Source organism: Trichosurus vulpecula, chromosome 5, assembly GCF_011100635.1.
Source record: "Trichosurus vulpecula isolate mTriVul1 chromosome 5, mTriVul1.pri, whole genome shotgun sequence".
NCBI classification, from domain to species: Eukaryota; Metazoa; Chordata; class Mammalia; order Diprotodontia; family Phalangeridae; genus Trichosurus; species Trichosurus vulpecula.
This window is the reverse complement of record NC_050577.1, coordinates 269,037,171-269,047,546: the sequence shown is the minus strand read 5'-3', so window position 1 is coordinate 269,047,546 and position 10,376 is coordinate 269,037,171. Positions and strand designations below refer to the sequence as shown.

The 10,376-nt window shown below is 37.0% G+C and overlaps 1 pseudogene; it reads right to left on the bottom strand.

Annotated features, from left to right (window-relative positions):
- Positions 1–7,127: 7,127 nt before the first annotated feature.
- Positions 7,128–8,075, bottom strand: LOC118849605 (annotated as a pseudogene).
- Between the last annotated feature and the right edge of the window lie 2,301 nt (positions 8,076–10,376).

The following is a 10,376-nucleotide window of genomic DNA, read 5'->3' as shown; positions in this document are numbered from 1 at the left end:
CTTATGCCCCAAGTTCTTCTTTGTCTCTGTAGCAGTCCATGTCTTTGTATGTAAGGTTACTTTGCACTTTCTTTGTACATATCTTGTATCTGTCTCTTGTATCCATCTATGTTCTGTTCCTAGATCAGAATGTAAACATCTTGAAGACAGTTACTGCTTTGATTTACCATTCCTATTCCCAGAGCTTAACACAGTGCCTTGCCCATAGTAAGTGCTAAATAAATGCTAATTGGTTGATTTAAATTCTGTTCCATTAGCTTTCTAAGTGAACTTACATAGTTTACTTTGTTGTTTTCACATATATCTCCAGTATCTAGACAACTCATTAGATATAGATAAAGGTATGCTCAGTAAAATAATAATGAGTTGAAAATGAATTTTCTTTCCAAAAAGTTAAGAAAATTGGTTAAATGACATTTCTTTACTCACCTAGTGCTGGTCCTGGATGTAGGAGGTGGAGAATGGGGACAGGTAGACTAAGCTTCTGTTAACACCATCTTCATCACACCACTCTTCTGCTCGATGAGTGTTAATAGCTCTTTATTTAATAGTCACATCCAATTTAATTACTTTTTTGCTAGGCTTTTTGGGGCTTTCATAACATGAACCCACTTTATCCATCATAGCTTCCTTATTGCTACACACTTTTAACTTTTCTCAGACTTGTATGTCAATTATTCTACAGATGCAACCATGAACATTCCTAATTTTGTGCCTCGACTCATTTTGTTCTTCTCCCCTGGAATACCATCTACTTCAGTACCTCCTCTGACATCTATGATAATTACTGTTTGTGCTACATCATTATCACTCGGTTATATGGTGTTTTATTGTTTGCTGTTCTTTCATTTGTTTACCTCCGTTTGGGCTCTGTTGCCCCTAGCCAGATCTCATCCTTAATAAGAAACAATCACTGGGAAGTCTCATGCTCATTTTTTTCATGTTCCTGTAGAACTCCAGAATTTTCACAAGGGAAAAACCATGTTCCCAGAAGACTGATGACCTCTATTCAGGCCAGGCCTCTATATAGGATTCTCTGCTCATTGGTACAGATGAATGACCAGTCCTGTGTGAGGGGCAGGGTAGAGGGGGAAAGAAACTGGGAAAGCTCCTGCCTTCTTCAGACTTCTTTGGCATTCTTCAAGTGCTGAGTAACTTCTGGAACTTCTGGCTTCTGCCTTTGAGAGGGAAGATGGGAGAAGCCAACCCCACCTCAGATTGTTTAAGGAAAAGTCTCTGGGAAGATGTGAGAGGAGCTGGCAGTCTTCACCACAACCCTACACTCAGGTTTCTACAACATAGATTTCTGGGATTTTCCTCTTAGGTGAGATATAGGACTCTCTTCATTGAACTAAGTTATCTTGCCCTCAGTGGTAGAACTTCCTATCTTCCCAAATAGATTAAAAGCCCTCAGCTGGCAAAGGTAGTATTTTATACTTCTAATTATTATCTAATTCAATACTTCTCTTCTTGTACTCCCATGGTATGAAATATAGAAAAAAGACACATTAGTTCCTGAAAAATTATTATATTTGATTGATGGATGAATATATCAACAAAAGTTAACCTTATGGTAACTGGGGCAAGATACAATACTTCTTTACTCTAAAATTATTTGATATTTTCTAAAAACCATTTAGCTTCCTAGAAGAGTTATGAAGAATTCCAGATAGGTAGGAATACTTTTCAGATACCGTGATTTCTGCCTGTATTTGAGTTGTACCTAATTAGTAGTTCCCATCTGGAAAGTTAATGACAGGCAGAGCTAAATTCTCTTCAAGTGAATACATAAAAGGTAAAAGCAAGAATGAGTAGAGCAAAAAATTTTAAATTTGAGGTAGTAAGAAATAGGAATCCATGGAAAGTCATTGAGTTCAAATGAATACAGATAGAAATACAAAAAAGAACCTTGTCATAAAAAGTGGAAGAGAATGGAAGGAAGTACTTTGCAAAACTATCACTGGGGGAGGATTTTTTTCTTTTTTTAATAATAAGTTTTGTTTTTTATATCACCTTTATTTCTTACCACAGTCCCCTGCAAGAAAGCCATATTGTAAAACAAAAGTTTTAAAAAAAGAAAGCAAAAAAAATGGTTAAGCAAAATTAAACAACATATCAACTGAATCTGATAGTACATGCAGTATTATAAACACAAAGTCTCCCACATCTGGCACAGAAAAGAGAGAGATGCATTCTCTCACCTGTGTTTTGGGCCAACATTGATAATTATAATCATACAGCATTTAATTTGATATGTTGTTGCTATGGCTCTTTGCCTGTATATTGTTTCTTTTTCTTTTTTTATTTAATTTATTTAATATATTTAGTTTTTAGCATTGATTTTCACAAGAGTTTGAATTACAAATTTTCTCCTTAAGTTCTGGAGTTCTTGTCACAAAAACCTGAAAGTTTTTCAATTCATTAAATATCCTTTTTTTCATTCAGGATTACACTTAGCTTTGCTGGTTAAGTTACCTTTGGCCATAACCCCAACAGAGACTATGTATTTCTAAAGGTGAGGTTAAAACTAACATTAGTGAAAGGTATAGGTCAGGAATTCTATAATGTATACAAATTGAAAGTCATGGCAAACCTAACATAAAGGAATGTAACTACTCACCTGGAAAGAGACTTGCTATGAAGCAACTGGAGAATCACTTTGCGAAAGTATCAGGCACAGTTCAGAGAAGAAAGAGCCATACTTCATATAGTAATGAATTCAAAGAGACAGTCACTGGAATCTGGAAGCAGCTTCAAAAGGTGTGATAAATGACAGCAGAGAAGAGAGCTGACTATGGACTTAAGCTAGCCCTGGATCAATAATTGAACTTTATGAAAACTCCAGGAAAAGCTTTCATTTGAGAAAGTGCTTAGGCAAGCTATGCTCACTTGTCTTCTAGTTATATACATTTTCATCAGAGATACATGATACAAAGATTTTCTTGCCAATTAACAGTTTCTCTTATTATCCTAGGTGCACTGATTTTGTTCATGCAAAAACTGTTACATTTTATGTAGTTGAAATAATCTATTTTGGGGGTACATGATTTAAACATAAAGGAAGATGCCTTAAGCAAATTAGCAGAGCAAGGCATACTTAACTTGTCAGATCTATGGAGAAGGGAAGAATTTATGACCAAACAAGAGAAAGAGAACATTATGAAATGAAAAATGGATAATTTTTATTATATTAAATTTAAAAACTTTTGCACAAACAAAGTCATTGCAACCAAGATTATAAGGGAAATAGAAAGCTGAGAAACAGTTTTTCAAGGTTAGAGGATATGAAAATGCAATTTTCAGAGGAAGAAATTAAATTAAATTAAAATTAAAGCTATCTTTAGTCATATGAAAAGATGCTTTAAATCACTTTTGATAAGAGAAATGGAAATCAAAACAGCTATGTGTGCCACATCACACCTATCAGGTTGGCTTATGTGACAAAACAGGAAAATAATAAATGCTGGAGAAGATGTGAGAAAATTGGAACACTAATGCATTGTTGCTGGAGTTGTGAACTGACCCAACCATTCTGGAGAGCAATTTGGAACTATACCCAAAGGGCTATAAAACTGTGCATACCTTTGAATGATAAATCATTAGAGAAGATCCTCCATAATACAGTGTAAGCCCAGCATGTATGTGTCAAGCTCCCTGCCCCCTTTAACAAACCTTTGGACTCTCCAGCTTGGAGACTAATAGGCTCTGAACAAAGAATGGGAAACACTACATTAACCTAGCCAGTTCTTAGTAATGAGGGGAGTGGAGGTGACTCCCCTCTCTGGAGTCAAAACCTTTCTTGGTTCAGGGTCCTATAAAAATCACAACGTGGGTGAATCACGTTGGATCACACCCATGGAGAGGATGCCTTGCCTGGGACTACCTTCCCTTTCGGGGCCTTAATCAAGCTATGTAAACTAGGATCCCCTCAGCTTTGAAAGAATTAAGTGCTGGCATTCCCCCAAGACATGATGCATCTATGTCATCTTTGTCTTTGTCTCTGTCTCTGTGTTTGTTAGGAATTGTTGATTAATGTGGTTGTGGGTTCAATGTAGCATTTCCCTGTCTTTCAATAAAAACTTTATTGTTGGGAGTGTGTCTTATTACCAGTGTGAATCTGAATCTGAACCTAACCTAGCTTTGTCAAACATCCCTTGGACCCAGCAATCCCACTATTAGGTCTGTATCCCAAAGACATCATAAGAAAGGGGCAAGGACCCACATGTACAAAAATATTTATAAAAATATTTATAGCAGCTCTTTTTGTGATGGCAAAGAATTGGACATTGAGGGCATGCCCATCAGTTGGGGAATGGCTTAACAAGTTGTGGTATATAAATGTAATGGAATAGTATTGTGCTATAAGAAGTGATGAGCAGGTGAATTTAAAAAAATCTGGAAAGACTTACATGAACTGATGTTGGGTGAAGTGAGAAGAACCAGAACATTGCATATAGTAATAGGAACACTGTGTGCTGGCCAACTCTGATAGACTTATCTCTTCTCAGTAACACAATGGTCTAAGACAATTTCTTTTTTTAGTTTATTTTTAGTTTTCAACATTCATTTCCACAAGATTTTGAGTTACAAATTTTCTCCCCATATCTACCCTCCCCCCTACACCGTATCAAGTATTCTGATTGCCCCGTTTCCCAGTTTTCCCTCTGAAAAAAAAAACACTGGAAAATTCATTCACAAATCCAAATGTGAGGCTTATAAACACCAGGAAAAACATGTACATATTTGAACATACTTGGATATGGATAGTTGACAATTCAGCCTCACTTTCTATCTTGATATTTGGCATCATCAGGACAGACATAAATATGACATAGCTAATTCTCAGTGTCTAAAATTGAACAGATAAAATGGAGCAAATGTCTCATTGTAGTCTGACTTTCTCTCTTACCAAACATATGTCAGAGTTGCTGTTCCTCATTAGCAGAGGTGTATGTATGGAATTTCACATACATTTAGATGATTTATGTTTTTCATCAAAAACAAAAATCCTCAGTGACTTCTAAGACGAATATACAGAGGGTCCCAAAAATCTTATATGAGGTGTATGTCTATGTCTGTGTCTGTGTCTGTGTCTATGTCTATGTCTACATCTACATCTATGGTTATGTCTATGTCTATGTCTATGTCTGTGTCTATGTCTGCATCAGCTTCTATGTCTAGGCCTACATCTCTCTATGTACATTATGTGTGCATATGTATGTTGTGGTGTAAGTGAACATGCACATGTATATGTGTGTTTACCTATATATGTGTGTACATATGTGTGTTATACATATCTATACATATATATATTTAGGTTGAAATTACATTTTGGTGGACATATGCAGATGCATACCCAAATATACATGTGTATATATACATGTGTTTGTATGTACATATACACATGCATAGACACACATTTACATGCATTGATGTGTATATGTGTGTACATGAATGGATGTATTATACAGGTGTGGATATGAATATATACACATATGTTTATTTTTGTTTGTATTTTTAAATATACAAACATATGTGTATACATACGTGTATGTGTTTTACATAATTTAATGAGGCCAGTGATATCATTCGTATAGGAAAATTCCCTGAAGTTAATTCCTCTACAATGGCAGATCTGCACTCTGAAATTTCTAGTCTTAGAGAGTTGCCTTGGGCTCTGAGTGGTTAAGGGACCTGCCCAGGGTCAGACAGTAAGGACCCTAGGCAGGACTTCTTGGATCCAGGTTCCTTGTCTTTGAGGTCAGTTCTTTATCCACGATAAAAAAGACACACAGGCAGAATTAGGAATTCAAGAGGCTGCTTTCCACAGGTCCCACAGACAAAACCAACAGCCTCTTCTTACTTGATGATCTCATCCTACAACTAAATTCTCATTTTTACCTGTCATGTTATAAGAACAACTGATTTAATTCATTTTTGTGAATCAGAGCTGACTACATTATGAAAGGGTAATTGTGATTCTCTAAATAATACTGGTGTTTTATACAATCCATTCCAAGAAAATGGAAGCTCCTTGAGGGAAGGGACTCTTTTGTTTTGTTTTCATACCTTAGTGCCTGGCTCTGTGATGGAAAAATAGTAGATAGTTAAGAAATACTTCCTGAACGGCCAGATTAAATTGAACACACACAAAAATGAGATGACTAAAGTCCAGCTGAAAGACCGACCAAAGTCCTACCTTTGAATGAACTGAAAGATTATACCTTTTGCTTGTAGAAGAGACCAGAGAGCTGAAGGGGATGAATTAGCATTTTGTTGGCATTCACTTTTATGACCTAACAAATTTATGAAGGTTTTTTTCCTACATTTATTCCATCACCTCCACTTTCCATAGAAACACAACTAAAAGCAGAAATTCTATATCCATATTTAAAATTTGAATTAAAAATGTTTCATTGAAAAACAAACTAAAATACCTAGTGTCTGTACCCCAGCCAAAAAGATAAATAATACCAACTCAACAACTCACAAAAAATGTACGATTATCCCTTGCATATTGTGGGGTTTATGGGTATAGCACCCATAGTATCTGGAAAATCTTTGTCTCTCCCTTTGCACCAGAGAAGAGGTCAGATGTTTTTTCGTTTTCTTTTATGGGGTGTTTTTAGTACCTTCTTGCAAAATTTGGGTTAAGTATATGGTCATAGGCATATTTTATGCATTTCCCAGTTTCTGAATTTTTTCTATATCATCTTATGGCTTTTGAGTGTCATCTGGAGTTTCTGCAAAATTCCCTCCAAATTCCCATTCACAGTAATTTTGTATGCCAATGTGAAATATGTCAAAACCACAATAGGGAAAGTCACAATGTGGAAGGGATAACTGTACTTCCAACCTAACCTCCTTTAGGACACCCTCAGACACTATATAAAATAATGGCTTCTCACGGGCCCATGTGTTAGCAGGAGTAATGAGGTATATTTGTATTTGTAGAGTTGCTATATCACCTCTGATTTCGATGCTTATGATGCTGGGTAACAACAGTATTCTGGAGGAAGCATTAATAGGAGAGACAAGAAATTTTCTCCACCAGAAATAATTCTTCCCTAAGGGGATTTCTCTGATTTAAAAATAACAGAATTAAGGGAGAGACAGAAATGTGAAAATTAGAGCAAAGCTTTTGCCTTCCCTAAAATTCTTTTCAAAGCCTCTTTGACATCTTTGTTTCTTAAAGAGTATATGAGTGGGTTCAACATGGGTGTAAGGAGAGTATAACACACAGAAGCTACTTTATGCAGCTCAGCATTGTTGGAGGGAATGAAAGACTCAAAGGAGGCAGTTCCATACAGCAAACTCACCACCCAAAGGTGGGACCCACAAGTGGAGAAGGCTTTCATTCGACCTTCAGCAGATCGGATCTTCAGGATGGTGGACACAATGTAAACATAAGATACCATGATGACTATCAGATTGGGCATCATAGTGATGCCTGCCAGGGTTAATGTCACCATTCGACTGATAGCAGTGTTGGAACATGAGATCTTTTCAATTGAATGGAGGTCACAGTAAAAGTGGTCAATAACTCTAGAGGCACAGAAGGACAAAGTAAAGGTGCTACTGACGAGGAGAATGGAGGTGACCCAGCCGCAAAAGTAAGAACCAACCACAAGCTAGGTACAAAGTCGTCTTGACATGCGGACAGAATACTGTAGTGGGGAGCAAATGGCTACAAAGCGGTCATAGGCCATGGCTGCCAGAACAAAACTCTCTGCTACAATGAATGAGACAAAGAAGAAAAACTGAACCACACAGCCTGCAAAGGAAATGGACTTACTTGATGATAAGAAATTAGCCATGGCCTTCGGTGCCACAGCAGAGGAGTAGGAGAGATCAATGAAGGAGAGGTTGCCTAGGAAGAAATACATTGGTGTGTTCAGTCGGGGATCAGTCAGGATGATGACCAGTATGCCAACATTCCCCAAGAGGACCATGCTATAGATAAATAGGAAAACCAGGAAGAGAAAGATATGAAGTTCTGGGTGGACTGTGAAGCCTACCAAAATGAAGTCAGTCACCTCAGAGTGGTTGTTTGCTCCCCGGTCATGCATGGTGGAGACCTGCTAAGAAAAATAAGGCAAAGGTCAAGAAATTAATTTCACGTTCCATCCTGGTATCACTAGTGGCAATATTGGCCAACTATTGCCAAATATTTTCCGGTTTTTGACAACTTCCCAAGACAAGTGCATGTTATGAATGTCTCTTTACTAAGCACTATATATTTCCTTTTTAAATGGATGTTTTATGATTTTTTCTTCTCTATATTCCTCTGTACCCATACAAAATAGAAAGACCAAAGAAGCATTGGACTAAGGTGATGAGGGAGGGAACTTTCTCCAAGAGAAGACTGCTGGGCATGAGTAAGCTTGAGGAATCACCTTTTCTCCAAGTCTTTACAGATACAATCATCACCCATATTTTTCAATTAGCTTTAATTTTTGACAATTCTCTTTTTTAATTATAAAGAAAACTTTTGATTTGTCCTATTGTAGTGCTTCAGACTACATAACCTTCAACAAAGAACTTCATTGAGTCCTTCCTGGGGTAGAGACTGCTCTATACCTTAAACCTATTACTGCAGTACCAAAAAGTTAAATAATCTCCCCATGGCCATGCAGCAAATATATATCACAGGGAGAACCTGAATCCAGGCAGAATGGCTGAAGCTAGCTCCTGCCAGTTGCTAAATTTTTACACCTCAGAATCAATAGTGCTACAAATCAGGGCTTGACTTATTATTTGCTGATTGTCTAGAGATTTAAAAGTGAGAAGGAAGGGGCAGCTAGGTGGTGCTGTGAGTAGAGCACTGGCTCTGTAGCCAGGAGGCCCTTAGTTCAAGTCCAGCCTCAGTTACTTGACATACTTACTACCTGTGTGACCATGAGCATTCATCCCATATCCTTTTTTTAGTGAACTAATTGCTAAACTTTCACTAGCACTCTACTTCCCAGGCAAGTTGTAGGCAAATGGGTGGGAGCCACTAGAGGAAAAAAATATCAAGATAGATGAGAGAGAGGGATGATTGCTGAAACTAGATCATTAGTTTGTGATGAGAAAGCCCTATTTCTGATGAAAGCAAGGCAATAGACCATATGATTTCTCAAGTTTTTTTCCCCTGAAGATCAAAGAAAAGATTTAGGTTTTAGAAAATGGAGTACAGCAGGCCATGTCCTAATGCTGTGACTAAAAACAGCAGATACCTAACAATTGTTTGGGACTGTTAATTATCTGAATGAAATGGAAAATGACACTTTTTTATTTTCTTACCTGAAAATGTTTCTTTTTCCTTCCCTTGGTCACTTTTGTAACTGCAGAACACCAATGTGTTTTGGTATTTGATTCTTGAGAGAGGTAGAAGTTGAAGGAATTAGTGACAATCAAAATTACCCACGTTAAGTGGTCATTTATACCCAACGCAGGCCTAAGAAATTCCCAATTACATCATCATGTCTTAGTTACAGGTCCTTCCCACATATCCATATTTTCTCATAATAGCTCATTTTAAACAGCTAGTCTCTTGAAAAAATTCTGAAAAGATTCATCCTTTCTCAGCACCCATATATAAACCCTGATATCTCAAAATTAGAAAATGTTAGATCTAAGAGAAACTTTAAAAATCACTTTGCCCCATCTTTTCATTTAACAGGTAAGGAAACTAAGATCCAGAAAATGTTCACTGATATGCCCTAGGTCATTCAGGCAGTAAGGGAAAAAATCCAGTACTGAAATGCAGATTTTCAATTTCTTTTAGCCCCAATTTCCAAAAATACCAAAAAATCACAGCAATAAAAAACCTACTTTTCAAGATTGTTGTGAGTATTAAAGGGCTGGTGCAAATCATAAAGCACTTCGATGTCTAATTAGTATATGAACCCAAAGTGGCTTCTCAATCATCAAAGAAGATGGTAGAGAACGTTAAAACTGGAAACAGTGGGAGATTATTTAATCCAATCTCTTTGTCATTCCAGTCTTATGAACAATTTGCTAGAACTAAAATTAGAACAACTATAAAAACTGGAAGCAGTACTCATTAAACCTAGCAACAAAGATGGAAGAAAACTCCCTTTCCTCCTTTCTGAGTAATTTTTCAGTTGTCAGACTGAGGAGTCTGGAAAGATATTAGAAACTAACATGGTTCACGGACTCAAGTCATCTGTGAATGATTTGAAAGTTCCAAGCTGATCTGTTAAGATTGTAGCAACATGGAGTTGTGGTGGCTTTAATTGTCCTAAGTCTGAAGTAACCTCTCCAGGTAATTGCAAGGTGAATGCTGTTCTGAATTTTCTGGGAGGGGGTCCCTGGAGAGAAGGAGAAGAATAGGTCAATTATGGAAACATAACAAAGAGCAGGCACAAGGG